The sequence below is a fragment of the Urocitellus parryii genome, chromosome X (genome assembly GCF_045843805.1).
Source record: "Urocitellus parryii isolate mUroPar1 chromosome X, mUroPar1.hap1, whole genome shotgun sequence".
NCBI classification, from domain to species: domain Eukaryota; kingdom Metazoa; phylum Chordata; class Mammalia; order Rodentia; family Sciuridae; genus Urocitellus; species Urocitellus parryii.
This window is the reverse complement of record NC_135547.1, coordinates 17,351,089-17,363,655: the sequence shown is the minus strand read 5'-3', so window position 1 is coordinate 17,363,655 and position 12,567 is coordinate 17,351,089. Positions and strand designations below refer to the sequence as shown.

Genomic DNA, 12,567 nt, shown 5'->3' with positions numbered 1-12,567 from the left:
CCTTCCCAAGGGCCAGCGCTTTTACATGCACAGCCTCATTTAATCTCACAGCAGCCTGCAGGAGGCTGGCAGACATTCTGATTGCTTCAGTCATGAGTTGAGGCTCAGAGAGGTTGGGTGATGCTCCCATGCTCCCTTATTGAGTGGCAGAGCTGCTAAGGCTTGTGCTCTTGAGCACAGCCACAGTGCTGCCCTTTCCACATCCTCCACCCTCTGCATGAATAGCTGCAAATAAAGCGAGTAACTAGCAAAGACCAGCACTCATTCTGCCTCCATGTGTCCTGACACATGCCCTGCACTGGGCTGAATAATGTCGCCCCCCCCCCCCCAACCTGAGGATATCACCTATTGGAAATAAAGTCTTTGTAAACATAAGGAGTTAAGTTAAAATGAGCTCAGGCTGGATCAGGGTGAGCCCTAAATCCAATATGACCGATGACCTTTTAAGAATAGCAGTAACAGACACACAGGGAGAAGTCCTTGTGACAATGGGAGCAGAACTTTGCAGGCCAACACCAGAAACCCCAGTAGGCAAGGCCTCCTGGAGGTGCTCACCTCCAGACACCTCCATTCAGACCTGTGGCTTCCAGTACTCAGTTTCCATTGTTAGGTCACCTGGTTTGCAGTGACTTATTACCACAGCCCTAACAATCTAACCCAGGCACCGTTTGTTTGTCTGCATTCTTCCGTTGTTCCTCGCAGAACCTGTGAATTGGTAATCATTTTGCAGATGAAGGAAGTGAAAGCCAGAGAATGTGAGACACCTGACCAAAGGCACCCAGCTCATGACCTGAAGAGCCAGGATTCAAACCCAGCTGGTTTCCTCCCGCAAAGCCTGCTCGACCTGCGCCGCGCCTGGTTTAACACTTGGGTTGACCTCTCCCCTATTTACTGGTGCTCTGAAAAGACCCTGGGGGCTGGCCAGGGGTGTTCTGCTCCCCAGCTATATTTCAAAGCACTGTTGGAGCGTGTGGAGAAATCAAAACCAAAAGCACACAACCACCTCCCAGGGTATTTGCTTAAGGTCTTGCACATCGGGCTCATTTGGAAAACCTCTGTGTCTCACCCTCATGGTTTATTCATTTACAGAAAGATCACTTTGTCTGAGCTGTTGCTCCTTATTCCTGCCCATGTCAGTCCTGCGCCAACGAGAGTACCGCCATCTATTGGTGAGTCCCTTGAACTTCACTTGAAAGCCCTTGGGAGGGTGTGGCTAGGGCTTCAGGGAGACAGCGGGTCACCTGGTCACTGCTGCACCACAGGATTTGATAGGGCAGGAGAGGAAAGGCCACAAGGCCTTGGGGCACAGGAAAGGAGAGCCTCAGCTTTGACCATTTTGCTGCAATTCCCAGGGTGGTCTGCAAGTTTATTAAATTGGACATCAGGGAAAATCGAACCCAGGGAGAAACTGCAGGCATCCCCAGGTGGCGCGAGCGTGCGCGAGCAAGCGATCTGCTGTCACTTTGAACCGCCACAGAAAGGGAGAAAGCAGGAAAGGGAAGAGGGATGAGTCTGAGGCTTGAAGCATGGTCAGGAGCTGTGCTCGGGGCTCCCGCCGCTGCGCCGCTGCACCCGGATGCCACACAGGGAGCCAGGCACAGAAGGAGCAGGGACAACCCCGGTCCTGCGGAGCAGGAACTGCACTCCCAGCCAGCCTTTGAGCTCCTGGGCCGCTCTCTGCCCTTTGCTCTCGCAAGAGCAAAAGCCTGGCGTGTAGAGAAGTAGGAAAAGTAGCGCGGGAGGCACCACACAGCGCTGGGGTCACATCTGCAGAGATGGCTTTCACAAGTGCTCAGATCTGCTGGGGTCACCTGGAAAGGCCTCTGGGAAATCGCCCTGGGCACACTTTTGGAATCCCAAAGAATGACCTTCCAGAGTGCCCGTGAACCCACTGGGGTCCTTATTGCACGCACCCCGATGTTTCTTTTTAATACCATGATAGAAAGAAAGAAAGAAAAGAGAGAAAGAAAGAAAGAAAGAAAGAAAGAAAGAAAGAAAGAAAGAAAGAAAGAAAGAAAGAAAGAGAAAGAAAGAAAGAAAGAAAGAAAGAAAGAAAGAAAGAAAGAAAGAAAGAAGGAAGGAAGGAAGGAAGGAAGGAAGGAAGGAAGGAAGGAAGGAAGGAAGGAAGAAACCTTTGGGCACTGGTCTCTGGAACTGGGAGGCCATGTTGCAGCTCCCCTGGTCTGGCGGTAAGGTCCTTCTGATTCACCTTGCCCCCGTAATAGCCACACAACCCTTACCACAGATTACTGTTACTGCCGTTTACCGGTAATGCGTCCTTGCTTCCCCGAATGCTGAAGTATAACACCAGAGAAGCAAGCGGAGGCAAGTGTAGAGTGGAAAGGGGAAAGCTTTATTAAAGGACAGCAGAAAAGGCTTCTCCCAGGATGAAGAAGGGGACCCGAAAGGGAGAGTCCGTGGAAGGGGGAAGTCTTCCCTTTTGTATAGCTAAGGTCTTCTTTTAGTCCTCCCACATTCCTGTCCTTTGTTTCCCTCTGTCCTGCAGCTACAGAATGCAGGTGGGAAGGACCAAAGGTGGGAGATAATGGACTGGAGGAGTAATCTGGACAGGAAAGGCCTGGGGTGGTTTGATTAACATTTCCCTGTTTGCTGGGAGCTGATTCATTAACATTTTCTTAGGATGGGTTTAGGGCCTTGGGGACATTAACATTTCAATTTCCCCAAGTGCTGCTCTGCTTTCCTGGTCTCCATTTTCTTTATCTTATTTGATATTAGACCCAATTTACCTAACTACACTAACTACCTATCTGTAAATCTGGCTTCACTACTTCCTTGGGGGCAGCCAGGGCATTCCTGCTCCCTGAACCCTCTCAAGCCCCTGGCACCTGCTCCACACACACACACACACCCCTCCCCCGTGTGCCCTGTGAGCTCTTCCTCTAAGTGGCTCACTGGGCAATCTGTGCTCAAGGCCTACCATAGGGTCACTTGTGGAAAGGGACCAGGAGGTAGGTCATGAACCCACTTTCAGAGTATCCTGAGGCAGTCCTGGGTCATGAAGCCCTCCTAATTTTTAGGAACACTGGGTGCTTGTGACATGAATTGAAGCATGTGTGTCTGTGTGTATCCCACTAATGGAGGAGAGGACTCCTGGTTTCTCTGGAAAAGGATGTCCCACTAATGGGAGGGGGGAAGTCCCTGATTTCTCTGGTTGTTATAGATAGACTTTGGTGCCAGGGAGAGGAGTATTGTAATAGTAGCCACAGAGGGAACCTTCTGAAAAAGGGTTGGTGGCAGGGCATGGGTCAATCTGGTCTAGGGTCCTTGGAGACAGTTCTGTAGAAATGAGACAGTGCTTGAAGTCCAGCCTGGTTCCAGGTGGCTGAGTGGGAACCAAAGGCAACTGATAGTGTCAAGGTGAGGGCAGGGCTCAGGCCTGGGAACTAAGTTTCAAAGATCCAGCAATTGAAAGAAGATGCAAGGCACAGTGGGAATATTGGTCGTCCTTTACTCAGAGATGGCCATAGCCATTAGCCAGCCCCCTGAGTCATTTGTACAGGCCCTTTTTCTGTACAGTTCAAACAAAGAAGGCACACTGCCAACAGGTTACATCAGTGGGTGCATGATCACAAGCAAATGTTTATGACCTCAAGTACGTGCAGTAAATCAAAGTGTTTCTGACCTTGACTACCCACTGACCATAATATAGCAGATTCATGGCCTTGGCTACATACTAAAAACATAACATAAAACATAACGCTCTGCCCTCTTCCTCTCTGCCCTCTTCCTCTTCTTTCTCTCCTCTCTCTGCTCTCTTTCTCTCTTCTCTCTCCTCTCTCTGCTCTCTTTCTCTCCTCTCTCTCCTCTCTTTCTCTCCTCTCTCTGCTCTCTGCCGCTCCTTTTCTTCCCCTTCGGCAGCCCCCAATAAAATCTCTTTGATTGAAAAAAAAAAAAAAAACAGCTATCTGGAAGTCTTGGTGAAGGAGCCATTTGGGGCCTGCTCCAAAAGTTAGCATGCCAAAGTCAGTGTGGCAGTGGGAGAGCTGGTCTGGTTCAGGTTACAGCAAGACTGTTCCCAGGACAGCCTGCACTGTGACTGTTGCCAGTCTCAGGCTCCATGAGCAAGTTGTAGCCCTGGTTGATCCCACTGAGTCTCTGAGGGTGTGGTCACTCACTTGAGGGACTCAGTGTCTGCTCTCCATCAGAGTGGTATTTGGAGCACAGCTGCGAGTGACCCTGCTCTCCTTGGATGCTTTCCACTGCTTGGTGTCATGCTTGCCCCCCTGTTCCTCTGTTTAATTGGCATGAGGTGGGACCTTGGCACTGGTGTGTTTTAAAAGCACCCCTGGCATTGCCAGTATGCCAGGCAGGTTGGGAAATCAGTGCCAGGGTTGGAGTTGACCCGCAGGTTAGAGGCAGAGTGAGGAGGTGCAGAGCTGGTGAGGATGGACTGTGCTTTTACACAACCATTCCCATCATTTCTCATCACAGGTCTGCATTAGCAGCGTACATGGGCGACATGGTGTGGTGGCCGACACCATCTTTTTCACCTTGGATTCTCTGAAGCTTCCTGCCGGATATGTACCTCAACCAAATGACATCGTCGACGTGGTCATAGTAGAGAGTGTTCAGTCCTGCTATATTTGGAGAGCAGTTTCTATGACCCCAATGCACATACTGTAAAAGCAAAACCCTTTGTTTCATGTTGGTCTTCATTTCTATGGGCAGTAAAGGGCCTGGTTTAATGGAAAAGCTGAGCTTAGTAAGCCCAAACAAAATATTAATGCTTTAATTAATCATTTAAGACAGTGGGTAGTTCATTTGGGACCATGAACCTATGTTAGGGAACTGCCTTATCCATTCTGAAACATGCTAAAGCTGGATGTTTATTGTAGGAAAGAAATAGCACTGCAGTCAGGCACAGTAGCCCATGCCTTTAATTCCAGAGACTCAGAGACTGAGGCAGGAGGATCACAGGTTTGAGGAGAGCTTGGCAACTTAGTGAATCCAGTTTCAAAATATAAAAAATAAAAATGGGGGTGTAACTCAGTGGTAAAGTACCCCGGGCTCAATCCCCTGGTAGCAAGCTTCCTGATTTCCTAGCACCCTGACTGAGGACTGGTGTTTTTGCCCTTGGGGGGGCAGTTCTGTTGTGGTGTCCAGGAGTGTTTTGGACTCTTTCGGACCTTGAAATAAGTTTGCAAGCACCTGGTCCCTGGCTGAATTGAAGTTTGGTTTAGGATGGCTACTGACTGCGGCTTCTGTGCTGCCTCTGACTCCTCACTGATACATTGTCTTCCGCGCTGGGGGTTGGGGATGATATTCGGTGTCAATATGGCTGTTATGCTTTTTTTTTGGTTAATAATAATAATAATAATAATAATAATAATAATAATAGTGTGTTTCTCCTCTCTAGTAGCTTTTAGGCTCTTCCCTTTGCCTTAAATATGCTTCAGCTTCACAGAAATGGGCCTAGGAGAATATTTTGAGTGCATCTGTATTTTATTCAACTCTCAGCATGGGTATTTTCTCATGGAAAATCCAGACCCTGCACTAAGCACAGGGCAGACCTGAGGATTAAGAGTCTTAATGGTGGCTGTTTCAACCCATTGTTTGGGCAGGGGATTTACTTTCAAGAGACCCCAGGTGGGCAGGTCAAGAAATCCTGGTTCCCATTCAAGGCAGACAGCACGTTTCACCTGGTAGAGCCACACCAAGCACCTAGTTCTGGCTCCTACCTACAGAGTGAGCTCTCCTAGCTTCTCAGACCTATTCTGGGTGCTGCCTCCAAGGGCTGTGCAGCTCCAGGCCCCACCTGTTGCCTACATTCCTGCCACTTCTGATCCTTAAGATTTCTGCTTTCACTTTTGAGATTGGCCATATTTTTTAAATACTAGCAAAAGAGGGAGGGGAGGAATGGGTGAGGGCTGTATACAGACTGAGTTCAAGCTCAGTCCTGATGCAAAGTCATTTCCCATCACGCAATGATGAAAGGCAAATCTCATTTCCTTTAAAAAACAAGTGACGCCCCAGAGCTGCAAAGAGAAGCACAGATGGCCAAAGGCGTATGGAAGTATCTCATCCTGATCAGGTATTCCAAGGAATGCACAGCAAAATGTCCAAATAAACTATTTTAACATATGAAATTGAGAGATTTACAAATCTGATGTGAATCCTAGGAACAGGTAATCCTAGGCATAAATTGGAGATGATAGGAAAGGACTAGTTTCAGGAAAGTGATGGGTCCAATTCCACATTATATTGTTCTTGGAGAGAAATGCACCCAACATGAATCAAAGAAAGACAGTAACAAATTTTAAAAAATCTGTTGTGATGCAGAATTGTCACCCTTCTCTCAAATAACTCATTCCTGACTAAAGTGAGTAACTTGGTGACCCAATGCTGGAGGTATCAAAATCCCCAAACCGCTGGATACAGTGTGCCACATGCCTATAATTCCAGCAGCTCAGGAAGCTGAGACAGGAGGATCAAAGTCGGCCTCAGCAAAAGTGAGGTGCTAAGCAACTCAGTGAGACCCTGTCTCTAAATAAAATACAAAGTAGGGCTGGGGATGTGGCTCAGTGGTCGAATACCCCTGAGTTCAATCCCTGTTACCCAAACTAAGAAAGAAAAAAGCCCAAACAGTGCATGTCTTTTGGCCCACTTCCAGGAATCTATAAAAAGGAATTGATCATGACTATCCTTAATGACATCTGTCAATGCATGAACAACTATACTATCCTTAATGACATCTGTCAATGCATGAACCACAACTACTCAGACACACACACACACACACACACACACACACACACACACACTCCCCATACAAGAAAGAGAAACAATCAAGAAATGTTGGCAAATGCACGATGATATCTTCGTTCCACGCAGGGACTATTAGGCAGCTTTAGAAAAATAAGCAGGGAGCACCAAGATGGGAGAGGCTCAGCCCAGAGCCTGGGTTCTGGTGTGGTGATAAGGAGGATCACCCATGCTACAGGCGAAGGAGACAGGCTCAGTCTGCAGCTGCAAAGAACACCCAGGCCACCCTGAGCCCAGCTCTTTTGCTTAGTTCCAAGAGGCCCCTGGCACATTGTGCACACCTCTGTGACTTCAGTAAGGACTGTACCCATCCATGAGCAGGATCCAAAGCAGGATGTCCTCCCGGCACACCTGTGCTCAGGCAGCACAGTTCATCCCAAACCCAGCAGCTTCCCTTGGGTGGGGGGAGTGGAATGGGCCCTGCACATTTTTCTTCAAGCCCTCGCTCTCTCTGCCTCCTGGAACTGTCTGCTTCCTGCTCTCTTCCTCTCTCCTGGCTCAGTTGCTTAAATTTCAACAAGTCTCTGGAAATGGGAAAAGGGGAGAAGGCAGGTGGTCCACATGGGCAGTGGCCCCAGCTGCTCCCAGTAGGCAGCTCCATTTTGAGATGACCCCCCAGGCCTGCTCCCCCAAAGCCCAGGTTCTCTTCTCTGTGTCGTGAACCCCACCCCAAAAAGGCAGGGTCACTTTCCCCCTTTGTCATCCCACCACCCTTTTTGCCCGATTCCCTGTCCCTCTGTAGGGAAAGGGAGCTCAGGAAAAAAGCCTCTGCTGAGGGATCTATTTCAGAACAGGCTCCCATCCTCGGTTTCTCTCAAGTGGGAGGAGGGTTGGGTGGGTGTGGGATACGCTGAGGCTAGGAATGCAGAGCACCTAGCAGAGTGCATGGCACACAGCACTCTCCCCTGACATCAGTTCCTGTCTCTTGCCCCGTCCTCACAGCAACAAGGCTGCTCCAGGCTAGACTCCAACAGGCCTTTGCTGAGGCTGGCTTTGAACTCACAATCCTCCTGCCTCGGCCACACAAGTTGCTGGGAGTACAGGCATGTGCCACTGCACTCAGCCATGAGGAACTCCTGATGATGGGCAGAGTGCAATCAGGGTCCCAAAGTCCACACTGTGCTCTCCTGAGCAAAACCTTCTGACCCAGGATGCCTCCCTGCCTCCAGCGTCCTGCACTCCCCACAACCTTCTCCTGCCTTGCCCACCCCCACCCCAATTCCTAGCTTCTCTGGGGGAGCTTCTGGGAATGGGGTTCTCAGGGGACTGAGATTAGGTCTATGGTGGGAAGCAGACATCCAGGTGCAGGCTTCCTGGGTGGTTGATCTTCTCCAAGTGTCCCCAGCAAGCTGCTTGCAGAAATGCAGTGAGGTCCTTCCCCTGCTGCTCAGGGGGTCTCTGGGACACACAATGGGACCTGCAGATGGTCTGCCTGCTTCTCTTTATCCTAAAGGTTCAGCTGCATTAAGCACTTTGAACCCCCAGCTCTATAATGGAAGACAAGACTCATTTCAGGTCCTTTGAACAAAGGTTGTGAATGGGACCAGCCACCCTCTCCTGGGCCAGGCTCTGCTGCCATTCGCTCCTTGGGGAGGAGGACGGTGGTCCTGCCAAGTCTGGTCCTGGAACAGCTTCTGATGAAGGAGCAGGTCCTGACACAGCCTGGACCTGGCCCTCTGAGGCTTCCCCAGCCCCTGGCCCTGGGAACTTCCTCCCCACCTGCCCTTGGCAAATGCACCAAACCCAGCAAAAAGAGGACTCCAGTCAGTATTGTAGTGTTCTGAACTCAAAGACTTTCTTTTTAACATACGGGGACAACAACATGTGACAATATCAGAAACAAGAACATATCCCTGACCAGACAGTGCTGGCCAGCGCAGAGATCATCACACAGAAATGTAAGGTCATCCAGGCTGGGTCTCTGAATATGTAGAAGCTCCGCCACCTGGAACACAGACTGCAAATAAATAAAGTGCATGGAGACCCCATCACGCAGCAAGGGCCCTTGAGGGAGAGAAAGCGGGCAAGAGGGGAGGCAGGAAAGCAGAAGCTCACCCATGGGTCAAGGCCCCAACAGTGGAGGAACACAAGGCTGGGTGGGGCCTGGGGCCAATCCCTTTTGGCAGAGGCGGCAAAAGACCAAGCCAGGGTGCTGGGCAGGGTCGGGTTTCCCTGGAGTGGAGGTCTGAGGGTGGCCCTGAGGCTCCACTTACTTTTCTCCCTATAGAAAAGGGCTCCTAGGCCCCAAGTGGAGCCCTTTGCAGAGAGGGCTGGGCAGCCGTGCAGCTCTTCATACTCAACAGCTCCATCCCCTCCATCACACACCCACAAGCTTGCTGGCTCACTCACACACACATGCGTACTCAAACATGCACACACACTCAGTGAGGAGTGAGGGGCCATCCTCCTTCCTTCCCGGCTGACTGAGGAAGAAGCTTGAGCTGGGGATCCTGTCACCCAGAGGGTGGGACCAGGGTCTGAAAGGGCCAAAACTGGGTAGCCAACCCAAGGAGGCCCCTTGGCTCCTGCTTTCTTCTTCTACCCTGTGTCTCTTGTCCCATAGAGGTGGCCCAGAGACCTGTGGATGAGGTCAGAGGCTGACAGGTCTCCAGAAGTGGTCCTGAGTGGACAAGATGAGAAGGGTCAGCCGGATGCAGGGCTCCATAGGGACTTGGCACAAGGAAGGAAGCTACCAGGCCTAGACTTTGGGAAACCACAGGCGCACATGGCAGCCGTGTTAAAGCCTCCATCCTTGCAGTGGAGCAAACTGAGATCTTCATTGGAGACCCTAGATCCAGTGGGCAGCTGAGAAGGGCAGCAGGTAGGAGGCTGGGCCACTCTGTCCCTGGGACTGGCCAGGCTTCTGCAGGTTTTGGTCCCAGGAACCCAGTACATGGGACTTGAGCTACCAGTGCCAGAGGAGCTGAGGGAATAGGCATGGGTGGTGAGGACTCCCATTGGACAGCTTCTGGCTATTTTGGGATCCCAAATAGCAGCATGCCTGGGGCCTCCAGAGTCAATCCCAGGTCATCTGGATGAGATTCTCCTGTGTGATCCTGGGGATGGAGCCTGAGTCCAGGGACAGAGAGAGGGTTCAGAGACCCATCTCTCTTGTGCCCCATCTCAGCTCACTGTTTTGTCTTCCCTGGGACCTTCCATACCACTCCAAGGAAAGCCATACCCCAGATTTCCTACCCCTGGACCCCTCTCCTCCTAGGTGCCTCAGAGCTCTGTACTCCTTCCCTGTTCCACAGGCTGCCAGATCTTAAGGAAGTCTGTGGAGGGAGTGGGAGATTGCAGGTCCAACAGCAGACTCAGCTCCACCCTCCCACCTGTGTGACAAGGGCAAATCCCAGCCCCTTCCCTGGAGCCCCATTAGTGGGGAGAATATATCTCCCTCACAGTGTTGCTAGGAGATCTCTGTTCCCAAGGAAACATGACCCTCCTTCCTATGCCAGGGCCCAATCCCTGGGCCACCCACCCTTCAAGGCCTCTGTCCATGCTGGGCCTCTACCAAGAAGGCCCTTCCCTTCCTCCTGGGCATTTCACTCAGTTGCTCCCAGGTGGCTGCAGGAACAGAGGCACTTCCAGGCAGGGATCAGGCTCTTCACAAACCAAAGGAGGCACCTATAAAGACCAATGCCTGAAAAAGAAAAAGATGGAGACCTCAGATTTGCCTGGCCACAGATGGAGGGCCTTGTTTCCTGTGTAGCCTTCTCTGCAACCCCCCTTCTCCTTCTGCCCTCCCCATGTACCCAGACTGAGAGCTGCTGCCTGCTCAGAGAGATCCTTCCATTTTCCCAAATTCCCTGAGCACCCAGTGGGCTTTCTGGGTTAGAGGATGGGCTTCTGTGGCTTTGAGAGGGCAGTGGCTGGCGCTGCAGGGAGCCTGAGCTGTTGGTCACAGAGCAAGCCTGTGGGGGAAGGGGAGAGGCAGGATCATCTCTTCCCTACTCCTCCAGGTCTGCAAATGAGAATGACCCCAGATGGGACTAGGGGAGAAAGAGGGATTTCAGCAGAGGGTACAGACCAGTCCTTTGGCCCCAAATATAGGGAAAGAGGCAGATTTGCAAATGGCTGTGTGGAGATGAAGAGAGGCCCAGGGTCCTGAGATCTGAAAAGGGGACAGACCTGGGGCTTGGCTATAAGGCAACCATCCTTGCCATGAATCCTCCAAGGTGGGTGGAGAAGGGTGGGCACATCTTTTGTGCTCCAGGGACTTCCTGGGACCTTACTGACCCATTCCCCAGCGTTCAGGTGACACCACCCCAGTCTCTGTAAAGGGAGAGGGGATCTGCACTGTGTATGAGAGGGGGCTTCTTATCTATCCTGTGGTGATATCCTGACTCTCCCAGAAGCTCAGGCTGCCCCTAACCCCCTTGAGGAATCACAACAGGGGAGCAGAGGGGCCTTGCCTTTCCCCAGCTTGCCTTGGCATCATTTCGGGCTGTTTTGTCCGGGTGTCCTCTCTATTGCCCCAAACCTCTAAGGGTCCTCGATATCTACGTGGCTTAGCAGCTAAACCCCCACCCCCATCCCACCCTTTCTCCTACCTTTTTGGTCAGACCTGGCAAATGAATTCGCTGCAGTAAAATTCCTTCTTTCCGATTTCCCGGGTTTGGCCAGTGTGAGGCAACAGGTCAGCTGGACTCGTAATTTTTTCGAGCCCAAAGCAAAGGACCCGTTGCGTGAGTTTTCTTGCGGTGGTGACGGGGGTCGGGTAGTAGTTCCCCAGACGCGGGTGTCTACAGTTGCAGGGACCCAGGCCACTCTGCACCCCAAAGCGTCTGGAGGCCCCGCTGTCCTTCACAAGGTGTCCAGGCTTGGCGCTGGTGGGCAGGCGACTCTGACCCGGCCACCACCGCGGCTGGAGCTCACTCAATCCGCACCTGCAGGCGGACGTTGAGTATCACCGAGGCCAACACGTAGCAGTAGGGGAAGTTCGTGCGCAGTCGCCAGGCCAGGTCGAAGAAGGTGATCAGAGTGCGGGTGAGCCCCTTGCAGAAGGCGCTGTAGGAGCCGCGCACGGAGGCGAAGCGCGACAGCCACACCGTCTGGCCCGACAGAGCCGCCGCGGGCGCCGCAGACCCTGCCATGGGCCAGGGCCGCCGCAGGCCCCGCTGACCCGCTGACCTACAGGAGCGCGGACCCAGGGCGAGGCGGATGAGAGGTGTGGAGCGCCCCTAACCTCTCCGAGCCCTGCCCTCCAGATCTCCCCGCCCACACCCGGCTCAGGCCATCCTGCAGCCTCCGCCTCCGGCCCCCCTCCGGCTCCAGGGACCCGCTGGTCGCACAGCCCCGCCCCTTCCCGCGGCAGCCTCCAGCGTAGCTCCGCCCACACAGTGGTCCCGCCCACATCCACCATCTACAGAGGGGCCCCTACTCGCGAGGCCCCGCCCACAAGGTCGCACCTCACCGGCACAGCCCCGCCCATGGGGCCCGCCCCACCTCTACCGCGTAGCCTCCTCAAGTCCCTCAGAGCCAAGGCAGAAGCCTGAAAGGACCGGAAGGCCCTGCTGCCAGGATTTGCTCTTGCAGAATCCTCTAGAGTGTAGTGGGAGTGCAGGATGGCGGGAGTCCATACAGAAGCTCACCCAGAAGGCCCTGTGCATTCACAGCACCAGCCTTCGCCCACAGTGTCCCCAGGAAACCTGGCCAGACAACCCACTGTACCTTTCTTTATTTTGCATTTCTCTTTCTTTAATACACATTGTGCAGGAACTGTACCAGCAAGTGCCACCAAACAGACGAGAGCGTTTTTCTGATTTTTGTCTATTCACTGGT

At 52.4% G+C, this 12,567-nt stretch overlaps 1 long non-coding RNA gene across 1 annotated transcript; it reads right to left on the bottom strand.

The window, feature by feature from the left end:
* Positions 1 to 8,569: 8,569 nt before the first annotated feature.
* On the bottom strand, positions 8,570 to 12,059 carry LOC144250775 (uncharacterized). The gene is made up of 3 exons (XR_013342552.1): positions 11,337 to 12,059; positions 10,265 to 10,426; positions 8,570 to 8,728 (listed from the first exon to the last, which is right to left on the bottom strand). It is a non-coding gene; the product is annotated as an uncharacterized LOC144250775 (long non-coding RNA).
* Positions 12,060 to 12,567: the final 508 nt, after the last annotated feature.